At 46.6% G+C, this 13,782-nt stretch overlaps 1 protein-coding gene across 2 annotated transcripts in view; it reads right to left on the bottom strand.

Annotated features, from left to right (window-relative positions):
• The window catches only part of srgap1a (SLIT-ROBO Rho GTPase activating protein 1a), a 289,071-nt gene that overhangs the window by 37,203 nt on the left and 238,086 nt on the right, over positions 1–13,782 (bottom strand). The gene's annotated exons all lie outside the window — the stretch shown is intronic.

Genomic DNA, 13,782 nt, shown 5'->3' with positions numbered 1-13,782 from the left:
TGTGACATTGAGCCACAGCGCTCTTGCAGAGAGCTGGCACGGGCTTGACAGGCCAAACAGTCTCTTTCTGTGCTGTAACCGCAATGTGATTTTTTTTGTATGTTGTACATTTGTAGAAATTTTATGTATTTTTCTTCGTGGAACAAAATATTATTAAAAATAAATATTTATTTGAAATCTTTCTCCTGTTCTCTTTTCCAGCTGTTTTTATTTAGATCTGGGCTATACGTGGCATTCATACGGAGCTGAGCTCAGTCAGCTGGATAAATGAAAAGTTAATTTTAGTACCGAGGATATAAATACTTTAATTCTTGCCCGTTTATGATGTCTGGAGACTAGTCTAGTGCCTATTTTGGAGGTTACTTTTGTGGATTTTGCCCTGCATTTAAAATTTTGTCATAAAAGAGGAGATATTTCCTGTGTTAGTCTCCTGGACTAGTTTTGATCGCCTAAATGGGTCGCTGAGGAATTATCCAGACTTTTTTCCCTTAATTGACCATGGGTCTTTATTTGGCCTCTCCCGGGAGATTCCATGGCAGTTGGTGAGTAGGGGGGTGGGGGGAGTCTACCATGATGCTTCAGGCATCACAGCTGTGCGGGTACTGGCATGATGGACCAGATGGTCTTTTCCTGCCCTTTTTTGTACGTTCGTATGGCGGGCATGCGGTGAGTATTGGAGAATTCGACAGCTCGGAGACAAAGGATTCCAACCGCCCCCCCCCCCCCCCCCCAAATTTAAGTTAGTGGAATGATCCAATTTGCTTGGACTCATACCCAGGAAAACCTCCTATTATATACCAAATTGTGTTTGGTGTCCAAAACTCAATTAATGGGTTTCTGAGAGGAGGAACTCATCCCTGCAGATCTTTTTTGGTCTTGTGGTGGTTGTTGATGTGGTGGCCAATTGCTGGGCAGGTGCAATTGTTTTTTTTGGCCCCATTTTGAGTCTTCTCCCTGCTGCTCCCCTCCTCTTCCCTACCAGACAGAGTCGGGATAAATGGTTCATTCTCAGATGGGAATCAGTAACTAGTGGGGTGCCGCAGCCCCAACTATTTACAATCTATATTAACGACTTGGAAGAAGGGACTGAGTGTAACGTAGCCAAGTTTGCTGACGATACAAAGATGGGAGGAAAAGCAATGTGTGAGAAGGACACAAAAAACCTGAAAAAGGACAGAGGCAGGCTAAGTGAGTGGGCAAAAAATTGGCAGACGGAGTATAATGTTGGAAAGTGTGAGGTTATGCACTTTGGCAGAGAAAAAAAAAATCGAAGAGCAAGTTATTATTTAAATGGAGAAAAATTGCAAAGTGCTGCAGTACAGCGGGACCTGGGGGTCGTTGTGCACAAAACACGAAAAGTTAGTATGCAGGTACAGCAAGTAATCAGGAAGGCCAATGGAACAATTGCAAAGGGGATGGAGTATAAAAGGAGGGAAGTCTTGCTACAGTTATATAGGGTATTGGTGAGGCCACACCTGGAATACTGCGTGCAGTTTTGGTTTCCATATTTACGAAAGGATATACTTGCTTTGGAGGCAGTTTAGAGAAGGTTCGCCACGTTGATTCCAGAAATAAGGGGGTTTGACTCATGAGGAAAGGTTGAGTAGGTTGGGCCTCTACTCAATGGAATTCAGAAGAATGAGAAATGATATTAGCGAAACATATAAGCTTATGAAGGGGCTTGACAAGGTGGATGCAGAGAGGATGTTTCCACTGATAGGAGAGACTAGAACTAGTTGGCATAATCTTAGAATAAGGGGCCACCCATTTAAAACTGAGATGAGGAGGAATTTCTTCTCTCAGAGGATTGTAAATCTGTGAAATTCACTGCCTCAGAGAGCTGTGGAAGCTGGGTCATTGAATAAATTTAAGACAGAGATCGACAGTTTCTTAACCAATAAGGGAATAAGGGGTTATGGGGAGCAGGCGGGGAAGTGGACCTGAGTCCATGATCGGATCAGCTATGAACGTATTAAATGGCGGAGCAGGCTCGAGGGGCCGTACGGCCTACTCCTGATCCTATTTCTTATGTTCTTATGTTTTTTCTCACCCCTATAAATAAATAACTTGCTGCACCCTGACCTACAGTGCGATCTTGTAGTCCCCTGGCCCCCTCCTCCATTGTCCAGCTGGGTGGGACTGCCCGCCCCTGGTTCCATTCCTATCTATCCACTCATTGCCAGAGAACCTCCTGCAGCGGCCGACCATAGCCTCGCCCTATCGCTGCAATGTCCTGCACCCACAGAGATCCCTGGGCTCCTCCAATTCTGGAATCTTGCGCATCCTCGATTTCCAGAGCTCCACCATTGGCAGCCGAGCCTTCAGCTGCCTGGGTCCCAAGCTCTGGAATTCGATCCCTAAACCTCCCCGCCTCTCTCTACCCTCCTTTAAGTCGCTCCTTAAAACCTACCTCTTTGACCAAGCTTTTGGTCACCTGTCTCGGTGTCAAATTTTGTCTGATAACGCTCCTGTGAAGCGCCTTAGGAAGTTTTTTTACGACATTAAAGGCGCTATATAAATTCAAGTTGTTCTTGCCACTTGGCTGCGGTTCTGAAAGTCTGCAGCCTTGCACTTCACACACAGTTGAAATGGAACGCAGTGCATCACAGCAAGGAACATGCCATACAGCTCCAACTTTTGCTCTCTGTTGGCGGACAGACAAACATTCATCAACAACAACTACTTACATTTATATAGCGCCTTTAATGTAGTGAAACGTCCCAAGGCGCTTCACAGGAGTATTAGGAGATAAAAATTTGACACCAAGCTGCATAAGTAGAAATTAGCGCAGGAAAGAGGTATGTTTTAAGTCGTGTCTTTAAGGAGGAAAGAGAGGTAGAGAGGCGGCGAGGTTTAGGCAGGGAATTCCAGAGCTTGTGGCTGAGGCAACAGAAGGCACGGCCACCAATGGTTGAGCGATTATAATCAGGGATGCTGAAAAGGGCAGAATTAGAGAAGTGCAGATATCTCGTGGGGGTTGTGGGGCTGAAGGAGATTACAGAGATAGGGAGGGGCGAGACCATGGGAGGGATTTGCAAATAAGGATGAGAATTTTGAAATCGAGGCGTTGCTTAACCGGGAGCCAATGTGGGTCAGCGAGCACAGGGGTGATGGGTGAGTGGGTCTTGGACACGGGCAGCTGTGTTTTGGATGACTTCAAGTTTACGTAGGATAGAATGTGGGAGGCCAACCAGGAGTGCGTTGGAAGTCAAGTCTGGAGGTAACAAAGGCATGGATGAGGGGCGATGTTATGGAGGTGGAAATAGGCGGTTTTAATTATATGTTGCAGATATGCGGTCGAAAGCTCATTTCAGGGTCAAATTTGATACCAAGGTTGCGAAGAGTCTGGTTGAAGCAGGAGACAGGCAGTGGAAACATGAATCAGGAAGGGCTGCTGCTACCAGATCTACTGGGGGCAATGGAAACAATAAAAATAAGGGAACAGGACACCATCCAAGCACTGAGCGAGAGTGGTTGAACCTGGTGTTGATTCCCATGGTCTCTGCAAACTGAAACGATTTGACCCTCCTCCCCCTTTCCCCACCACATTTCCGTTCCCCCTGCTCGACTTTCTCTGCTATCCCCATTGTTCTCATGCAGTTCTACATTTCCCCCCTCCCCCTGGCCTCTAAGCCTGTTCCATTTTCTGACCTCTCCTGGTTGTCCAACCCTCCTTCTCCTTTCTCGACCTTCTCCCACTCTCCCGCCCAGCTCAGAAAGTCACCACCGAGCCAAGTTGACTTGCAGAAACAATAATACAAAAAGGTCTTGAATTGGCATATTTTGGACTTTGCGCTTAGAAGGCGAGTTTTGTCAATCTTGACCAGATCATTCTTGGAATTAGAAACAGAAGAAAATTGATATTGGGAGTGGGGGGGGGGTTGTTGGGAGAAGCAGAAAAAGAAAGTGGCCAATGGGCTTACTTCTTTTGTCACACGTCATGGCCAATGTTCTTCATAATTTTTTTTGGGTGCGTGGCCCAATCAAAATACTGTGCATGCACGATATTTAATATTGAAAAAGCCAGTCCCGGTCTGCGCGGGGCTGGCAGAGAGCTGCATGGCCACATGGCTTAAAGGGAATATTGGTCATTAAGCTTTCTGATCAAATCACTGGTGGCATTAAAGATATTAGTGGAAGTGGGGAGTTAAAATGGAGTTGGGGGGGAGGGGGGTGGCGCCGAGGAGATGAAGTGAATGCAAATGCGTAATTGGTTTGGCAGAAGTTAAATTTTATGACTTGTCAAACAGCATTAGCCAAAATCAGGGCATGGTTTTTTTTTTTGGAAGAAGAAATTCTGAAATGTATTTAATTTATAGTGCCAGCTGTAGCTCAGTGGGTAACACACTCACCTCTGAGTCAGAAGTTTGTGGGTTCAAATCTCACTCTAGGGACTTGAGCATATAAATCTAGGCTGATACTCCAGTGCAGTGCTGAGGGAGTGCTGCACTGTCAGAGGTGCCGTCTTTCGGATGAGACATTAAACCGAGGCCCCGTCTGCTCTCTCAGGTGGACGGAAAGATCCCATGGCACTATTTCAAAGAAGAGCAGGGAAGTTATCCCCGGTGTCCTGGCCAATATTTATCCCTCAATCAACATAACAAAAGCAGATTACTTGGTCATAATTACATTGCTGTTTGTGGGATCTTGCTGTGTGCAAATTGGCTGCCGCGTTTCCCATATTACAACAGTGACTACACTCCAAAAGTACTTCATTGGCTGTAAAGCTCTTTAAGATGTCTGGTGGTCGTGAAAGGCGCAATATAAATGCAAGTCTTTATTTTTTTATATAGGGAGACAAAGTGGTAAAACACTTGCTCGGGTTAATTGAGAAAGCACAACTCAGTACTGCAGGCATTTCAAAACCAGCACTTGCTATAAATTCCTGCAAATGAACTTCAGTGACTGGATGTGTTCAGAAAGTTCCATTCTCCAAAATTAGGCTCAAATCTTTGACAGCCACAGCCTGTCACATGATGTGTAGGATCGCATTACCGGCAATATATTAGTTACAGATGAGACCTGGCTGACATTCTGTTTTGCCACAGTAAATATTTAATGGTAGCCATCCGTCTGAATCAGGCTTTTCATTGACAATTGTGCTGCAGCCAACTTGCTCTTACAGTCCGGCACCAACCCAACTGTACAAGCTGGTGTCTCTGGCCCTACATCTGGTGGTCGAATGTACCAAGCAAATTTGACATGATTTGACAGACAAACCATTTATATTAGGAGGAATGAAATAAAGAACAAACTCCCACTTATACTGTGAAGTGATACACTTTGGTAGAGACTGAGGAGAAGAAATATAAACTAAATGGGTACAATCCTAAAGGGGCATCAACAGAGAGACCTCGGGATATATGTGCACAAATCGTAAGAGGTGGCAGGGCAGGTTAAGGAGGCAGTTAAAAAAAGTGGAGATCATTCCATCACACTCCCAACTTGTGCCTTGTCGATGGTCGAAAGGCTTTGTGGAGTCAGGAGGTCAGACACTCGCCACGGAATACCCAGCAGTTCTGACGAAATCTCATCGACCCGAAATGTTAACTCTACTTTCTCTCCACAGATGCTGTCTGACCCGCTGAGATTTCCAGCATTTTTTGTTTTTATTCCAGATTCCAGCATCCGCAGTCTTTTGCTTTTATACAGAATGCCCAGCCTCTGGTCTGCTCTTGTAGCCACATTATTTATGTATGCTATATGCGTGCGCATGTATGTTTGTCTGTGTACGTTATGTACGAGTGTGCTATATAGTGTGCTATATAGTGTGTGTGTGTGTGTGTGTGTGTGTGTGTGTGTGTGTGTGTGTGTGTGTGTGTGAGTGAGAGAGAGAGAGAGAGATAATATATATAATATATATATTATATGTATGTGTGTATATGTGTGTGTTAACTGCATGTATGTGTGTGTGTGTGTGCGCCTCTCTCTATGCTTACTGCAATGCTCCATACAGCTCGAAAGCCTCATTTGGTCCAGGACCAATTCGCCACAGTATTAGTCATATGCAGATCATTTGGAGAAACAATCATTTCTTAATAATTCTTCAGCCGTATTCAGGGGGCAGGCTGATCCGCCTCCGTCAAGGACTGAGCTTGCAGGCAACCAGCTGTGTAGAATAATTCAACCTTGCTTTAGTAGCCCAACAGGGAATTGAGTCACTAGCAACGATCAATATGTGAAGCTAGACAAACTATCAGGATGACACAAAGTCCAGAGATTTGTAAACCATTGTGCTGTACTCTTGCGCTCTCAGAATTCCAGTATTTACTGTTGGCCAGATACTTGTGGGCTAAACACTTCAGTCTAGACATCGCTGTTGACTATAAGGACTGGTACCCTACTCCTGGCAAAATGTCTAGAACATGAACTCCTCAGAGGGACAAATACAAGGCATCGTGGCAACAGCCTTGCCCCAAACACTGGCACCTGCTTGACTATGTCATCGTCCGAGCCAGGGATTGCAAAGATGTGCACATCACCCACGCCATGACAGGAGCAGACGACTGCTGGACGGACCACCACCTAATCCGATCCATCATCAACATTAACATTGCCCCAAAGCAGAGGGGACAGCAGAAGCAGTTCCGCAAAAAAGTTAATGCCGGGGCACTTAGAGACCCAGCTAAGAGAGCCCTATACAGCCAGCGCCTCATAGCTAATCTGGCGCGCCTTGATGACCCTGAGATGCTGAATACCCACAGCGCTTGGTTTGTCCTCCAGGCCTCTGTAACCAGCGCTTGTGAAGACACTTGGTCACTCAACCAGAAAACATCAGGACTGGTTTGATGAAAATGATCAGGAGATCGAAGAACTAATAGATCGTAAGCACAAAGCATTTCTGAGCCTCAAGCAACAACCCAATCCGGGAGCTGCAAAACAACATTACAGATGGCTCAAGGCTCAGGTCCAACAAAAAACCCGGGACCTAAAGAACAGATGGTGGATGGAGAAAGCACAGGAGATACAACAACTAGCTGATAGCCACGATATACGAGGATTCTTCATTGCAGTCAAGGCCATCTACGGTCCAAATTTCCAAGGCCCCACCCCACTCCTGGCCAAGAATGGGGAAACTCTCATCAAGGACAGCGAGGCTGTCTGGGCCCGATGGAAGGAGCACTTTGAAGATCTCCTCAATCAAGACTCTGCCTTTGACTCGAGTGTTCTCGACTCCATCCCGCAGCATGCGACCCGCCACTACCTCAGTGAAACCCCAACGCTGCACGAGGTCGGCAAAGCCATAAAACAGCTCAAGAATAACAAGGCTACGGGTGCGGATGGAATCCCTGCTGAGGTACTAAAGTATGGCAGAGAGGCGCTGTTGGCGCGGATACGTGACCTCATCTCTCTCATCCGGAGGGAGGAGAGCATGCCGGGAGATCTCAGACGCAGTGATTGTGACCATTTTTTAAAAAGGGGACAAGTCCGATAGAGGAAACTAAAGTGGAATCTCCCTGCTATCAGCCACTGGGAAAGTTGTCGCTAGAGTTCTCCTCAATCGATTTCTCCCTGTGGTCGAGGAGCTCCTCCCGGAATCACAATGCGGATTTCGTCCCCTACGGGGCACAACAGACATCATCTTTGCAGCGCGACAGCTGCAGGAAAAATGCAGGGAGCAGTGCCAGCCCTTATACATGGCCTTTTTCGATCTTACAACGGTCTTTGACACTGTCAACCGTGAGGGTCTATGGCGCGTCCTCCTCCATTTCAGATGCCCCAAAAGTTTGTTAACATCATTCGTTTGCTTCACGATGACATGCAGGCCGCGGTCCTTACCAACGGATCCATTACAGACCCAATTCACGTCCGGACTGGGGTCAAACAGGGCTGCGTCATCGCTCCAACCTTCTTCTCAATCTTCCTCGCTGCCATGCTCCACCTCGCAGTCAACAAGCTCACCGCTGGAGTGGAGCTAAACTACAGAACCAGTGGGAAGCTGTTTAACCTACGCTGCCTCCAGGCCAGGTCCAAGATCACCCCAATCTCTGTCGTTGAGCTGCAGTATGCTGACGACGCCTGCGTCTGCGCACATTCAGAGGCTGAACTCCAGGATATAGTCAATGTATTCACTGAGGCATATGAAAGCATGGGCCTTACGCTTAACATCCGTAAGACAAAGATCCTCCACCAGCTTGTCACCGCCGCACAGCACTGCCCTCCAATCATCAAGATTCATGGCGTGGCCCCCGACAACGTGGACCATTTCCCATATCTCATCAACAAAGGCAGACATTGATGCGGAGATTCAACATCGCCTCCAGTGCGCCAGTGCAGCCTTCGGCCGTCTGAGGAAAAGTGTGTTTGAAGACCAGGCCCTCAAATCTACCACCAAGCTCAATGGTCTACAGGGCTGTAGTAATAACCGCCCTCCTGTATGGATCTGAGGCATGGACGACATATAGAAGGCACCTCAAGTCGCTGGAGATATATCACCAACGATGTCTCCGCAAGGTCTTGCAAATCCCCTGGGAGGACAGGCACACCAACATCAGTGTCCTCGACCAGGCTAACATCCCCAGTATTGAAGCACTGACCACACTCGATCAGCTTCGCTGGGCAGGCCACATAGTTCGCATGCTAGATACGAGACTCCCAAAGCAAATGCTTTATGCGGAGCTCCTTCATGGTAAACGAGCCAAAGGAGGACAGCGGAAACATTATAAGGACACCCTCAAAGCCTCCGTGGTAAAGTGCGACATCACCACTGACACCTGGGAGTCCCTGGCCAAAGACCGCTCAAGTTGGAGAAATTGCATCCGGGAGGGCGTTGAGTTCTTCGAGTCTCAATGCAAAGAGCGTGAAGAGGCCAAGCGCAGGCAGCGGAAGGAGCGCGCGGCAAACCACCGACCCCTTCCCTTGACGAATGTCTGTCCCACCTGTGAAAGGGTCTGTGGCTCTCGTATCGGACTGTTCAGCCACCAAAGAACTCATTTTGAGAGTGGAAGCAAGTTTTCCTCGATTCCGAGGGACTGCCTATGAAAATTAATGATAAGGACTGAACATGCAAAATGTATACAAGGCACTGCTATTAGAGAAGTCCTGTTACAACTATACAGGGTATTGGTGAGGCCACACATAGAGTACTGCATACAGTTTTGGTCTCCATATATAAGGAAGGATATACTTGCATTGGAGACAGTTCAGAGAAGGTTCACTAGGTTGATTCCGGGGATGAGGGGGTTGACTTATGAGGAAAGGTTGAGTAGGTTGGGCCTCTCCTCATTGGAATTCAGAAGAATGAGAGGTGATCTTATCGAAACGTGCAAGATTATGAGGGGGCTTGACAAGGTGGATGCAGAGAGGATGTTTCCACTGATGAGGAGACTAGAACTAGAGGGCCCTTAGAATAAAGGGCTGCCCATTTAAAACAGAGAGGAGAAATTTCTTCTCTGAGGGTTGTAAATCTGTGGAATTTGCTGCCTCAGAGAGCTGTGGAAACTGGGACATTGAATAAATTTAAGACAGAAATAGACAGTTTCTTAAACAATAAGGGGATAAGGGGTTATGGGGAATGGGCGGGGAAGTGGAGCTGAGTCAATGATCAGATCAGCCTTCATCATATATTAAATGGTGGAGCAGGCTTGAGGGGCCATATGGCCTAATCCTGTTCCTATTTCTTATGTTCGTATGCTTCTGAAGCTAAACAGGGGCCGGAAGAAAATAAATAGGCTGTGCATTTTAAAGCGCTAAAGAAAACATACTTCACTTCATAAATTATATACACAGAGAGCTTCCAGCACAGCAGTCTTTGTTGAAACTGTGAAATGTCAACACTCAGGCTCTATTTTTATTTGGGAAGTCTCAAACTCGCTGAACTTGAAGGGAAAATATTTGTTGAGGGGAATTAATCAACTGGGTAAGCATATTGCCCGTCACCAGTGCCAGGAACATCAAGAGTTTTGCTCCTCTATTTAAAATAAACAATAAATGTCAGATACAAGAGGGGAAGAATTTCACAAGCCAGTTGGATCCATTTAGCTCGAGAGCGGGTTTAAAACACGCTCTTGTAAACCTCTTGCTCAGGAATTTATGAATTTGATCCAACAGCTCTGGAATGCTGGAGCGCTGTTCATCAGCTGTGTTTGAGCACCAGTGCAGGAACACTGGTCTAGTGTGTGCGTGTGTTTAGGAGGAGGAGGATGGGACGTCTCCCCTTTGCATGTTTAATAGCGGCGTTCATGAAAAAACATCCCAGGCTAGCACTATTTCTGCAGTTTGTGAATAACCTGCAACTCTACATATTAAAACATCTACTTACTTGCAAGGGAAATATCAGAAAGTTACAGATTACATCGGATATACGGCACAGAAATAGGCCTTTCGGCCCAACCAGTCCATGCCGGCGTTTATGCTCCACTCGAGCCTCCTCCCATCCTTTCTCATCTAAATCTATCAGCATAACCCTCTATTCCTTTCTCCCTCATATGCTTGTCTAGCCTCCCCTTAAATGCATCAGTATGATTCGCTTTAACCACTCCCTGTGTAGTGAGTTCCACATTCTCACCACTTTTGGGTAAAGAAGTTTCTTCTGAATTCTTGGTGACTATCTGATATTGATGACCTTTAGTTATGCTCTTCCCCACAAGTGGTAACATTCTCTGTATCTGCTCTATCGAAACCTTTCATAATTTTAAAAACCTCTATTAGGTCACCCCCCTTAGCCTTCTTTTTTCAAGAGAAAAGAGACCCAGCCTGTTCATACTTTCTTGATATGTCTACCCTCGCATTTCTGGTATCATCCTTGTAACTTTTCTCTGCAATCAATAACGAATCTAGGAGGACAGGTCGATAAAGGTGGTTAAGAAGGCATACGGGATACTTTCCTTTATTAGCCGAGGCACAAAGTATAAGAGCAGAGGGGTTCTGCTTGAACTGTACAAAATGCTAGTTAGGCCACAGCTAGAGTACTGCATACTGTTCTGGTCACCACATTACAGGAATGTGATTGCACTAGAGAAGGTAGAGGGGAGATTTACAAGGACGTTGCCAGGACTGGAGAATTTAAGCTATGAGGAAAGATTGGGTAGGCTGGGGTTGTTTTCTTTGGAACAGAGGAGGCGGAGGGGAGACTTGATTGAGGTGCAAAATATTGAGGGAGTCTAGATAGAGTGGATAGGAAGGACCTATTTCCCAGTCAATAACCAGGGTGCATAGATTTAAAGTAATTAGTTAAAGGGAAGTTGAAGAGAAATGCTTAGACCCAGGGGGTGGTGGGGGTCTGGAGCTCACTGCCTGAAAGGGTGATAGAGACAGAAACTCTCATCGCATTTAAAAAGTACTTGGAGATGAAAGTGCTGCAACCTACAGGGCTATGGACCAAGAGCTGGAAAGTGGGATTAGGCTGGATAGCACTTTTTCGGCCGGCAAAGTCACGACGGGCCGAATGGCCTCCTTCTGTACAATAAACTTTTATGATACAATCTTACTGTGGACACCATTGCTGCTCATTGAAGAGTTGGCAGGTACAATCAAGGATTACTGGGAGAAGGAGTTCCCCTGTGAGGTATATATGTATTACAAAATTGCAAACTCATTCATAAGAACATAGGAGCAGAAGGCAGCCCTTCAGCCCCTCAAACCAGTTACGCCATTCAGTTAGATCTGTACCTCAACTCCATTTTCCCCATCTTTGCTCCATATTCCTCAATGCCCTTACCCAACAAAAATCTATTGATCTCGGTTTTGAAAATTTCAACTGACTCTGCTTTTTAGATTCCGTATTCCCACTACACTTTGCGTGAAAATGTGCTTCCTTATTTCACTCCTAAATGGCTTGGCTCTAATTTTAAGATTATGCCCCCTCATTCTTGGATTTCCCCACCAGGAGGAAATCGTTTCTATTTACCCTATCAAATTCTTCTTCTCCTCTTCCTCTTCTCCCTTCTTTCATATGGTGGTAGCAAAGCAAATCAAATGTCAATATCCAAGTCAGATATCCAGGCCAAAGCTTCCAGTGTAACAGCGTGGATATCTTGTACGCTGCCTGTGAATTTCCTCCGAGGGCAATGCTCAATGATGTGCTCCAGGGTCTGATTAGGAGCTCCACAGTCACATGATGGGGCTGCTTTAATCTTCCATCTATGGAGAAGGTGACAGCATCGACCATGACCGGTTCTGAGGCGGTTGATGGTTGTCCACTGATTGTGAGGAAGTTTTGATCCTTCAGGTTGTACTGTGGTGGTCTCTATAAGGAATCCATTCCGTATGTCGTAGTTCTTCCAAGCATTTCGCAGTCGGTCATCAAGGCCGAGGGGAGATCGCTGAAGGGCTTCGGCGACTGTCCAAAATGGCCTTCTAGATTTGAGACGGGTTGCCGGTAGGTTGTTCCAAGTCGGCCTGGAGCAACTTACCACCAACCCGTCTCAAATCTAGCCACGCTCCCAGCATTGGTTGTCTGACACGTCAATCCTTGCGTCAATTGGTCAATGATGGTGTCGATAATACCCACGATGCTTTGCTCTCCTGAAACGGTTCCATCTATCGCGGTGTTTTGCCAGTTAGAACATGCATGAACTAGGGTCACTTTGCATGTTGGGCGAGTTGCGCCCTATTGTTTGTTATGAGCCCAACCTGTCCTCCCGGGTTTGCTTGCGGCAGTCTCCGGGAGACTCCAGGACAATCCGGGATGGTTACCAACCCTTCTGCACACTGGAGCCGTGCATCACCAGGAGGATTGCAATTTTTGAATAGATATAAAAAGTACGTATTGTACAAAAGAATGATACCTGATTATAGTGCATTTTAGGGAACAGTAGGTGGTGGCCATGTTACTGGACTAGTAAACCAGAGACCTGGACTAATGATCCAGAGAACGAGGGTTCAAGTCCCACCATTGCACGTTTGTCTACATAACATTGACCATACTTCCAAAATAGTGCAGTGGTTGTGAATTGTTTTGGGATCTGAAGATGGTAAAGCTCCATAAAAATGCAAGTTCCTTCTCATTTTTAAAATTATTTTTTTAAAACTATATACAGCTCAAAGCTTTTGTATGGGGTGCCTACCTTGCATCACCAACTTTGTCAAAGAAACGGCATCTTTAAATAGATGTCGCACAAATTCTTCATCCTCAAAAAAAAACCACATTCGGAATATTCAAGCAGCAACCCAGCATGAATCGAATGAAAAAAAACCCTGAAGCAAATTCAGTTTTCTTTTGCGAGAGCGCGAAGATGAAGATTGTATGCACCTGTGAGTATGCTCAAAAGTTTGTGGAGCTGTTGCATCTTGCTGTCCAGAGGAGGCGGGGGTCCCCAATGAAGTGCTCTCTACGCAGGAGTCCTCCCTCTATTTATTGGGGACTTGGCCTGGAGGGTGTTGCATGGGGCAGTCCCGTACAATAGGTTTTTAAGTTGGTTCACGGACTCCCAGGCCTCCTGCAATTTCTGCGGTCTGGAAGAGTCCGTGTTCCACATCTATGTTGCAATGTGTGAGGTTGCAGCCCCTCTTCCATTATTTAAAGGGGCTGCTTCTCAAATTTTGGCTGCACTTCAGTCCCACGCTCCTGATCTTTGGGCAACCTGTGCAGAGGGGAGTGGGCAGGTCTGAAGGCCTCCTCGTAGGACTGCTCCTGGGCCTGGCCAAGGTGGCCATTAACCGGTCCAGGCAGCGGGCGGTCGAGGAGGTCGTTCAGCCCGACTGCCTGCCTCTCTTCCGTGCTAGGTTCACGCCAGGGTGTTCCTGGAGAGAGAGCATGCGGTGTCCACTGGTACGCTTGCAGCCTTCCGCGAGAGGTGGGCGCCGGAGGGACTGGAGTGCATCATTACCCCGGCAACTAAA

Source organism: Pristiophorus japonicus, chromosome 15 (genome assembly GCF_044704955.1).
Source record: "Pristiophorus japonicus isolate sPriJap1 chromosome 15, sPriJap1.hap1, whole genome shotgun sequence".
NCBI lineage: Eukaryota > Metazoa > Chordata > Chondrichthyes > Pristiophoridae > Pristiophorus > Pristiophorus japonicus.
This window is presented reverse-complemented; position numbering and strand designations above follow the sequence as displayed.